General features: G+C 35.6%; 1 long non-coding RNA gene across 1 annotated transcript in view; it reads right to left on the bottom strand.

Moving 5' to 3' along the window:
* Positions 1-1,910: 1,910 nt before the first annotated feature.
* The window catches only part of LOC122200135, an 18,745-nt gene continuing 8,513 nt past the window's right edge, over positions 1,911-12,142 (bottom strand). The window contains exon 3 of the long non-coding RNA XR_006193731.1: positions 1,911-2,052. This is a non-coding gene — a long non-coding RNA (uncharacterized LOC122200135). The remainder of the gene's footprint in view (positions 2,053-12,142) is intronic.

Here is a 12,142-nt window from a genome sequence, read left to right as displayed (position 1 = left end):
GAGAATCGTATTCTTTATGATGTTTGTGCCCCCCAGATAACGAGTGACATTAGGAGTGAATTGACAGATCTTTCCCCAATGAGTACAGTGGCAATGGGAAGAGTCCTGCAGAAGTTCAGTCACTTGGATTAAGGAAAACAGGGGTCAAGGATTGTGCTCAGGGCAACCACCTTAGGAAGTCAAAAGTGAAGGCAGATTCAAGTAATGGTGACCCGTAGGATACAAAGAATGCCAGAGAAAAACGCCTGGAGCCTCTGTTATCTGTGTTCAGATGAAGAATTTACAGAGTCAAACTCTAGCTGTCAGAGCCTCAGGAGTAAGCTTGATCTGAAATGCAGAGATGTCATAAGGTTCTTCCAAGCATTGGTACTAGACAAAGAATGGTCTTAGGTTAAATGGTGTAATCATTAACATAGCTGTGCTGGTTGATAAACAAGAATGACCTTAGTTGGAAAACGTACGTTGCAGTTGGAAATTGAGAGAGTTAAGTGCAAGCATTATGTACAGAGCTATTTTAATGAAACCGTTTAATCTGTAAGGAAGAGAAATTTAGGTTTCAGAGAAGAATTGTGATCTTCTCGAGATATATCCTTTATATCTTTACATAAAACTTATTATATAGGTCTTTGTGGTAGGGACTTTCTAGCTATTGAAATCCATTGCTCTTCTCTCTTGGCTCCTGACTGTGAAGGGTAGAATCAATCATAATTTTATGTAGAGAAATGCCTTTTTAGCATTTATGCGGAGGTCCATGTGTGACTCCCAAACAGGCTCATAAAAAGGTAAAGCAGTGCAAAGATACTCTTTAAAACGTTCTCCCCACCAAGATGGCTCCATTATCTGACACACTACACATTCAAGGGACTTTCCCTGGCTATGTCTCTTCATTGCTTTAGTAAGTAATTGCAGTAACCCAGGACTAATTTCTGAGAGTTATCTTTCTTGCACAGGGAGAACTTTTCATATTAAAGAACAATATTTTTAAAGAAAGATCAAATATCTTTAGGAATTCTAAAAAGAGAAATTGCCATTGGTGAGGATGTGGTTAGAAAAGGGGTGTGTAAAAAAAAAATAAAAAAAAATAATAAAAAAAATAAAAAATAAATAAAAAATAAATAAAAAAAAAAAAAGAAAAGAAAAGGGGTGTGTTCGTTCCTTCGTTGCCCCAAACCCAGCTAATAATAACAGTTGTCTCACACCAAGACATAATTAGCTGAAATGGTTTAACAGGTCAGTTTTTCAATAGCCTTCATCCATTAAAGTTATTTTGGTCTCCGGATGTGTACATAGGTCCGCAAGAGGTTATCCTAAAATAACCTTAAAGAGATCACAATGTTTGAGCAGTTGAATTCAATAAACTTTGAATTGAACGAGGAAAAAGTCCACAAAAATACATTAATATGAATTTTAGACTGATTTAGGTAGCCTGCCATTAGAAAAACTACCAGCTTTACAGCCATTGAAGAGCTTCATCCATAGCTGAGTGGGGTCTCTTGTTTGAGGGAAGGAGTGGGAGTAAATGGGAGAGAGGTATGCAAAATATGAAAAACTTTCCTGTCTCTTAGGCATTTTTATGATCCAGGCCATTCTTTGACAGTGATAGCTGGATTCTGCTCATTACATTGGATGAAGCTAAACACCTTTCTTTGGGGTACGATGAAATCTCAATTTCTGGACTCTAATATAAGAATCAAATTTGTCTTCACTCTCAAGGTCTACTTCCGGGCCACCTTGCACACTCGGGCATTTACCCTGAAATAATCCTTGTGCGAGTGTTTTCTGCTCTCAGTGTTTAGACTGGATTTGGCTTACTTCCACTTACTCTGAGTGTTGAACAGACTTGTGATTGCCTTCAATCAGAATAAATAAGGAGATTACTGTGGCACAACAAATAAATTATGGGCTAAGTCTTGTCATAATAATAGTTTTCATTTTTGTAACAGATTGGCTTGGGAGATCTTGAAGAATTTGCAAATATGGTTTCCTCTGTTTTGCTGATAGGAAAACAGTCTCTGGCTCCAGTTTAGGATTACAAATCTCAGGGACTCCAGCCTAAAACAGAGAACACACATTTTAGAAATTTGGACTTGGTTCATTAGAGCAGGATAATAAAAACATGACCAGGATCTGCATCCTTCTGCCATTTGGAGGAGGTGGATTTGCTGATTCTGCTAAAGAAATACTTGGCAAAGAATTTATTGTTTCCTGCTTTGAGACTTTGAAAGGATTTAGAAAATGCAGGATGTGAATCCTAAAAAAAATAATAGCAGGGGGTCATATGCTAACCGCCATCTCTAAGGATTATCTGGAAACAAATTTCCCATTTTGGACAGACACTTTTATTTAGGAAGTACAATCTATAAATAGGCTCTGCTTGGTTAAATATTCTCATACAATTAATCGAGTAATGTAATTGGCTGGCCTTAATAGGCATCAGCTCTATGGGCAGCATTGCTAAAGTTAACAGTTACGCTGGAGTTGGGACCAAGAGGCTGCAAATGAAGCCAGATGTACACACAGAGGGGCTGTAGACCCATCAGGGTTTCCTGGGGGAAATATTCATTAGACTGTGCATCTGGTAGAGTTCTTCAGAAATCATCTCCTAAGTGATCCTTTGGTATATCTAGTTTAAAACAATCCTTCCCCCCGACCTCAACCTCCACCCATTTGAAAAGCAAACAAACGTATGATTGTCTTAAATTAATATATTATCACTAAACATATTGCTCAGACAAAATGAAAGCTTCCAAAAGTTAGTGATGGAAAGTAATGGAAACTTCCTTCTCCCTTATTGTTACAATAATATATAGATGATGGTGGATTAAAGATGTTTGTATTTCTTCGATATTCTTTTTCATTAATACTTAAAATATTTCTTTAACCTCAATGGCACTGCCATTTTCTTGTCTATCTCCGCTCTCTGTGACTTTTCCTTCTTAAGCCCCTCTTTCTTTACATCAGAGTTTTTTCTCTTCTTAGATGATCCCCTTCATATCCATCGCAGAACTTGCTCTTGGGCCAGACCTCTCTGTTGAGGTCCATACGTTTATATCTAACCATCTATTGGCTATCTCCACCTTTCCTGTATTGAAACTGTCATTTTCCTCTTGTCCACATGTGACCAGCCTGTCTCACACTTGATGTTTCATTCTCAGTGAGTGACCACATCCCCAAATATCCAAGAAAAACCAACATTCCAGCTTGGTTCTTCTCTCTGTCACGTCTTCCAAGTTCAATCAGCCACCAGAGGTGGCTTTTGTGACTTCATGAAACTCACCCCCATCTGTCCACTTCTTTCTGATTGCTCTCCTCCAACCTTAGGGTAGGCAATCATCCCCTGACCACTCTTCCCCTGTCCCCTCTGCCTCCCATATTGACCAATCCATTTTCAACGTACCAGTTGAGATAATCTTTATAAAATGCAAACCGGAACATGCCATTCCCTTTTATAAAAAAAGTCTTCAATGACACCTCTGCCCCTTAGACATCAGGTCTTTTATTTACATTTTCTGCTTCTCTGAGCTCTTCGCCCCCTGCCCACCTTTCAGTGGCTATGAACTTCCTATAGGAGCCATTCAGATTTCTTTTCTAAACTATCATGGGAAGCACCTGCTCACTCTTAAAGTTCCTATGATAAATGGCAGAGGGCTTAATCACCTTTCTTCACCCACTCCTTTTCTGTAACATACTGGGCCAACCTCAACCTGTCCCACATTTAAAATGAGCTCAAAATTATTTGAACTTGGACAAAACATCTCTTAAGAGTGCTGCTTGTTAACTTTACGGTGCCATTTATTTTGACTAAATACCTCTTTTGAACCTACAACCTTCTGTTATTCTCTATGAGACAGCTCCTGACTATTTTTTTGCTGAATAATAGTGGCATGTGTCGCATTAAATTTTCCTTTGCCTTGTGTCTCTTTCTGAACTAAACCCAGTCTGTTCCTGGAGTTAGCCTGTCTGTTGACATACTAGGACATACTGGGCCTCTATGATGATCTGAATCCATTCTTTTTGTCTTCATTAACATGAGGTAGGAATGGGAGGATTCTTATTTGCAGTAAAAATTACCAAATACTAACTATTTTGGGGGGGGGGGGTGACATCTGATCTTTAAAAGACAAATCTGTATGTTTATTTTTTCTCAGATTGGTATAGTTCCAGTTCGGAATGTGAGGTGACAAGCTAAAATAAATCTGTAAGACTGATTTTTTGTTTACTCTTAAAACTCAGGGTCTTAAATCAATGTTTTTAAACAATCCTAGTTATACTCCAGTGCAATAGCAAAGCCCAAGGAAAAGCTCAAAACAACTCAGCTTACACTTATTGATTTACAAATTGAGGAGCTGATCTTATAAACAATGCACAGAGCATAGTCTGACTCAGATATCTCTAGGCTTTAACTTTGGCTTTTAATAGCTACATATATTAATATGTTGCTAGTTGGAAAGGTTAAAAAGAAAGAGTTTTAGAAGTTATGCCTTCTTACTATTGAAAGTAGAAAATTTAAAAAAGGAGAAAATTAAAATTTTACATATTCCTTATATATTAAGAATAAGGTCTGTTAACTTTCTATAGTGCCTTCCTTTAATATTTATTGTTTTAGTATTTATGTATGTAGTATGATACATATTTTTTTGCTACATAATATATACTCCGTTAGCATAATAAATAGTTGAATGAATGGAGAAATGTATATAAATGAAAGTAATTATACTTCCACATGTCTTGAAGTAAATATGATATTAACAAAAGCATACTATTCTATAAATCATCATCTCCTTGGATGCAACAATTTCCCTCTTGTTAAGCATCCACATAATTTCTTATTGTAAATAAATGCAAATATGATAGACCTTGGGTATATATCTTGCCTGCGTTTTTTTAAAATGACCGTTTCCTTAGGGTAATACATATTTTTTTAAAATATGCTTGATAAATACTACCAAACTGCTTTTCAGAAAAATGGTGTTTAATTCATGTGTTCGGTAAAACTGGCTGGGAGTATCTGTTGCGAAGTGCCTTGGTTACACTACACATCTTTATTTCAAAACATAACTTTTATGGTAAAGTCATCTTATATTATTGGAATTTAAATTTCTTTTTATTTTATTTCTATATTTTTTAGTAGTATGGCTAAACAGTTCTCACTTACCATCTCTTGTACTTTTGTGGGTTTTCTCTGTGAATCTATTGACAAGGTTTTTTTTCCCTAACATTTAGTGAACACCAAGCACCATTCTGAGGGTTTTACTTTTATTGATTTGCTTGATCCTCATAAGACCCCTATAAACAATAGGATACTCCTATAATCCCCTATTTTATAGAAATGAAATACATAGCTGAGATGATTTCTGATGTTGTCAAATCATTTTTTTTCTTATTAATTTTTATAAACTCTTTACATATTAAAACTGTTAGCCAGGTAGACAAAAGTGTAGCAGATAGTCCCATATTATTCAAATTCCTTTTCTCAGGTTTATCAATAAATTTTATTTTGTGAAGTTCAATGATTGTACTATTCAACTCATCAAAACCTTAAGTTCATAGGGTTATTATTTATATATTATCCCTGTCTTTTGTGTTTTTGTTTGTTTATTTGCCTCTTTTGTTCATTTATACCTCCTGTTGATTTGGAAATAATGTGTTATGTGAAATGAGAATGTCCCTTACTTTTCCTTCCATAATCGATAAAGTTTCCACTGATTTGTAGTACTCACTGAAGTATACTGAGTACATGTACCTGAGTATGCATGTATATGTACATATACCCAAGTCTATTTTGAAACATTACTTAACATTTTTTGTCACATGATATTTATTTCTAAATCATATTGTTTTCCTTATTGTGGTTTGGAAATCATTTTATTACATGAGATGACAAATAATCCCTTGTTATATTTCCTTGGAAATGGTTTGGTCTGCTTCGCTGACCACAAAACAAAAACAAGTCCTGTTGGATTTGAATAAAATGAAACACACATATTACAATAAAAGAGAATGTATTTTTGTTTTACTTTATCTTCATGTAATTTGTGATTAAATGTTACAGTATGCAATTAGTTTTTAGGAATGAAAAGGAAATATAAACATATCAGTAAGGATAAAATAAGTTCTACTGTTGATGTCTTCGCTGTTAGCTTTCATCCAGGAACTAGATGATTTGAGGGGACTGACATCAGTGATTTGAAAGAACTGGAGGAACACCCAGGCAGTGCTGAGCTTCTTGGTCAGTGCTTCCCAATTCTGCGTGTAGATACTCTGGGAGGGCAAAGGAACATCCTGTTTCCTGTCAACTGACAGGTTTTCTTTCTTCTCAGTCCATACAATATGGCTGAACTAGTGGTTAAGTTTGCCAGCCCCACGAGGTTCTTTAAATTTTCATCTTTTTTGTTGTCTTCTTAGGTTTTAAGTAACTAAGTAGAGTCTCTGTTTGAAAATGAATGTCTTCTTAGCTTCTCTTAGGATAATGACAGATTTTAAAGCAGTACTCAGAACCAAGTCTCACTAAACTCTGCAGGTATTTCCATTTAGGGGAAACGTACACACCATTTCAAAGTAAAAAGTTAATCTTGTATGCTTCTACCCTTTATTTTTTTTTTCTTCTTAATTCGAGAGGGGGTGGGGGCGAGAGAGAATCTTAAGCAGGCACCACGCTCAGCATAGAGCCCAAATGGAGCTAGATCCCATGACCCTGGGATCATGACCTGAACTGAAATTAAGAGTCAGACACTCAACTGACTGAGCCACCCAGGTGTCCCATTTCTACATCTTTTTAATTATATCTGTAAAAGTGGATATAAAATATTTCCCTAAAGTGAGTCTGGACAAGACACTTAGTCTCCACGTTCATTCTCAGGAAAAGAGTAAAGGAGCAGTCAGAAGATGATGTTTTTTCCTCGGTGGTTTGTAAACATGCTATGGTGTATGGGCAAAGTGTATTTCACAAAATTTCACTGAGCCTCCTAGATGAATTTATTTCTCTATCATCTCCATCTTCAGTTTAGTAAGAAAATCCATTTTTTTCTCTCCTATATCCCCACCATTATATAGTTTCCAGATATATTCTGCTTTCTTACATAATAGCATCAACTTATATCTAATGTTTGACATGTTTATTCTGTTTCAAACTTCTATAGCTGGTGATACTTATAAGTAATTTTGAAATAAAATGGTAATATAGGATCTATGTCTTTTATTTACCTCATATATCCTTTAATTAGTTGGAGCTTTTCCATGCTTCCGTGATGACTTAGATGAGCTAAGTCAACATTTATACTATGGGTAACATCTAAGGGTATGTGAGGATGCACATGAAAGTTTCATATGGCAAATATGATGTTGATAAAGGTAGTATTTCTGAAAATTTCAATTGGTGGATTTTATGGAAGGTTTTGTTTTTTTTTTTTTTTTTTTTTCAGATACCGTGCTTTAGCTATTGTCTAAATAATTCAGTTTTTAAAATGTCTTCCAAAGTTATGTAATAGGATTTACGTATTTGATTAGTGTCTATCAGAAAGTTGTTCTGAATTGTACGGGTACTGTAATTGCTCCAAGAGTATGTCTCAGTGACAGTGTTTAAATGTTATAGCTCAGTCAGGATAGATTATGATCCTATGTAATGGATTTTGGTTTTATTTTCATTTTTTAAACGTTTATTTATTTATTTTGAGAGAGAGAGAGAGAGAGAGCGCGTGAGAGAGAGACATTGCAAGTGAGGGTGGGGCAGAGAGAGGGAGAGAGAATCCCAAGTAGGCTGTACACAGTCATCACAGAGCCTGATGGGAGCTCAGTCTCCTGAACCCTGAGATCATGACCTGAGCCAAAATTGAGAGTGGAACACTTAACCCACTGAGCCACCCAGGCATCCCCTGTGCAATGTCTTTTATGCAAAAATGTTTCATTTATTGTTTGTCTGACCTTTGCTAGGTATCACACCAGATTTTTCAACACACACACACACTTTACATCACTTTTCTCTACTTCATTTTTCATAGACATGATCATGTGAAACATAGATGTGATTAGAGATATAAAAACTAAAACTTGAAATGTTATCACTACTTGAAGGTCATACAGGTCATAAGTGGTAGAGCCCGCATTAGAACATACACATATTTGAATCTTTTCTTATGCTTAATCGAATATGTAAATAAAATCCCTGTAAATAGACTCCCTGAATAGTTTGATTAGTACATATGTGTCACTAAATCACCTTCTAAGGAATTGGGTTAAAATTACATGAAGCCAGGAGGCATTTCCACATGTATTTTTACCTATTTGACCTAGTTTTCTACATGTATTTTTGCCTACTGTATCTAATAGGACTTTATTTGTTTATTTATTTATTTTTCATTTTCTAATATATCTAATAAAACATAGACATCTTGAATGCAATGGGAGTTATACATGTTAACTTTGATCAATGTCGCTGAAATACCCTCCAGTTTACAGCCCTGCTTCATTCTCTCCCAGTGATAAAGACTAAATTTCCAGAATGCAGCAGAGCAACCATCTTTTTGGCATTGGCCATATGGTATGGTTGTTGCAGAACTAGGTTGTTCTGGCCTGAATCTATGAGTGAAAGAAGATCTTTGGTCACAAAACTTTTGGGAGAGAATCTAAACTCATGCAGTCTGTATCATCGAGATGGGTTGTGTTTTTAATACAATTAACCTAACCCAATAGAAATTAAACACTTGTGGTGAATTATGACTAATTATTTGAGGTGTCACCAGTTATAAAGTTAAGGAATACATACTTGGAATGGTTTACTAAGTTTTTTTTTTTTTTAATTTTACAAATGGCAGTAGAATCTAGGATGCTCTGATATATTCTAACTTTCATTTGATAAACTGCCTTGAATGACAGAGAAGGTATAGGTGCAATGCAAAAAATATACCTACTGTGAATATACATATTGTGTGTGGTTGTATGTATATGTACATGTGGGTGTTTGGCAGTGGTGATGAAAGTTACAGGTAGCTAAAATGCTTGTACTCTTTGGCATTACAGATACTGACTTCAGGTTGGTTAAGTCACAAATACATGTTCACAATTTAAAGTTAACCCCAAAAATGATATAAAACATAACTTCTAAACCAGTAGAGGGGAAAAAGCTAATAAAGAAAGTTCGATCAATACAAGAGAGTACAGGAAATTAGAAAAGAGAATCAAAGAACAAGCAGAGTAAGAAGGAAGCACACAAAAGTTGGTAGAAATAAATCCAAATATATTAGTAATCACCATCATCCATCATGAGTGCTAGGATAGAGGGCAAGTCGAAAATTGCTGATATAGATGATATTGTGCAACCAAGGATCTTGGTAGAAATCCTGAAATATTGGAAACACACAAAAGCATTCTGATCACAGCATAATGGCTAATCTAGTGTTTGACCTGAGATAACTCTGGGTAAAATTTCACATATGTTGAGCATCAGTAAGATTTCCATATTACCTATGCTAAAATGACTTGCACCTCAATTTAATGAGTTTTTCCAAATCATTTCCTCTCACAGTACCCTGTTATTTTCCTACTATCATTTGTAACTGTATAGCACAATTTTCTATATTAGTTTAATAGCTGTCTTTGTAAGCAGTTAGTATTCCTGCCAAAGCAGAGACTACTTCCCTTTTGTTCTGTAGAATTTTCCCAATGGCTGGCATTAAGTAGAACATTGATACATATCGAATGAGTAAATAAATGCCATTGACTGATTGAGATAAGTTTTACCCTACAGGATAAAAAAAAGCAAGCCATCCAGATACGTTGTCATAGTAACATGTCTGAAAAATGCCATTATAAGAGCTATATGGCCCTTTGCAACTGAAGTACGTATGTTCTGCAACTATATCTGGACAATTATAATCAGAGATTTTTAGCAGAATTATACTCATTCTGGTTTTTCAAGTATCATGTGGTGCATTTAACAATTGTATTAATTAATTCATTTTAAATTCATTATAAAGAATAATTGATCAACAGTGTTATATTAGTTTCGGATGTACTGATCTGAAAATTCTATATATTACTTAGTGCTCACCACGGTAAGTCATTTGTCATCATACAGTGTTATTACAATATTATTAACTGTATTTCCTACGCTGCAGTTTGCATCTCTCCAACTTACTTGTTTTGTAACTGGAAGTCTTCATCCCATTAATCTAATTTCCCATCCCCACAACCACCTCCCCAATGGTAAGCATCAGCTCACTGAATTTAGAGGACTGTTTTTATTTGGTTTGTTTCTTAGATTCCACCTATAAGTGAAACAATATGGTGTTTGTCTTGGTCTCTTTTTACTTAGGATAATAAGCTCCAGGTCCATCTATATTGTTGCAAATGGCAAGATTTCATTGGCTAACTAATGTTCCATTTTATCTGAATGAATGAATGAATGAATGAATAAATAAATAAATAAATAAATAAATAAATACCTCCAACATCTTCTTTATGCATTCATCTATAAATGGATGCCTCCATATCTTGGCTATTGTAAATAATGTTGCAATAAACAGGGTGCATGTATTGTTTTTTTGTTTTTTTTTTTTGTTGTTGTTGTTTTTGAATCAGTGAGGTTTTTTTTTCCTCCTTTGGGTAAATACCAGTAGTGGAATTACTGGAGCATATGGTATTTCTATTTGTAATTTAAACAAAAATTTAATGTTTATTTTTTAGAGAGAGAGAGAGAGAGAGACAGACAGAGTATGAGCTGGGGAGGGGCACAGAGGGAGACAGAATCTGAAGCAGGCTCCGGGCTCTGAGCTGTCAGCACAGAGCCTGATGTGGGCTCAAACCCACAAACCGTGAGATCCTGACCTGAGCTGAAGCCGGATGCTTAACTGACTGAGCCACGCAGGCACCCCCTCTTTTTAATATTTGAGGCGCCACTATACTACTTGTCAGTGTGGTTGCACCAATGTACATTCCACCAACAGTGCACAAGGGGTCCCTTTTCTCCACATCATCAGCAACACTTGTTATTCCTTTTCTTTTTGTTACTTGCCATGAGAACTGGTATAAGGTAACATCTCGTTGTGGTTTTGATTCGCATTTTCCCTGATGAGTGAAAATGAATATCTTTTTATGTATATGTTGAACATTTGAGTCTTTCAAAGCCACATCATGTGTCATTCAAAGTCACTGTTTCAATGAGAAAAAATGAAATATGTCCTTTTGTAGCAATGTGGATGGAACTGGAGAGTGTGATGCTAAGTGAAATAAGCCATACAGAGAAAGACAGATACCATATGGTTTCACTCTTATGTGGATCCTGAGAAACGTAACAGAAACCCATGGGGGAGGGGAAGGAAAAAAAAAAAAAAAGAAGTTAGAGTGGGAGAGAGCCAAAGCACAAGAGACTCTTAAAAACTGAGAACAAACTGAGGGTTGATGGGGGGTGGGAGGGAGGGTAGGGTGGGTGATGGGTATTGAGGAGGGCACCTTTTGGGAAGAGCACTGGGTGTTGTATGGAAACCAATTTGACAGTAAATTTCATATATTTAAAAAAAAAAGTCACTGTTTCCTTGTTGGTCTGGATGATCCATCCGTTGATGTAAGTGGGGGTGTTAAATTCCCCTACTGTTACTGTAATACTGTCAATTTCTCCATTTCAGTATTTTGGTACCTCTATGCTGGGTACATAAATATTTACAACTGTTGTATCCTCTTGTTGGAATGATTCCTTTATCATTATGTAATGGCCTTCTTTGTCTCTTGTTACAGTATTTATTTTAATGTCTATTTTGTCCGATAATAGTATGGCTTTCCCAGCTTTTATTACATTCTATTTGCATGGAATATCGTTTTCCATTTCTTCACTTTTAGCTTATGTGTCTTTAGTCTGAAGTGAATCTCTTATTGACAGCATACAGATGGATCTTGTTTTTTGATTCATTCGGTCACACTGTGTCTTTAGATTGAAGCATTTATTCCATTTATATTTAAAGTAATTATTTATAGGTATGTATATATTATCATTTTGTTTGTTTTCTGGTTGTTTTTGTAGTTCTCCGATCCTTTCTTTTTCTCATACTCGCTTTCGTTGAGATTTATTGACTTTCTTTTGAGTTAAGCCTGAGTTCCTTTCTGTGTTTTGTGTAGTTTTTCTATAGTTTTATGGTTTGTGGTTCCTGTGAGG

Source organism: Panthera leo, chromosome A1, assembly GCF_018350215.1.
Source record: "Panthera leo isolate Ple1 chromosome A1, P.leo_Ple1_pat1.1, whole genome shotgun sequence".
Taxonomy (NCBI): Eukaryota; Metazoa; Chordata; class Mammalia; order Carnivora; family Felidae; genus Panthera; species Panthera leo.
The sequence above is the reverse complement of the archived record's forward strand: the minus strand, read 5'-3'. Positions and strand labels throughout refer to the sequence as shown.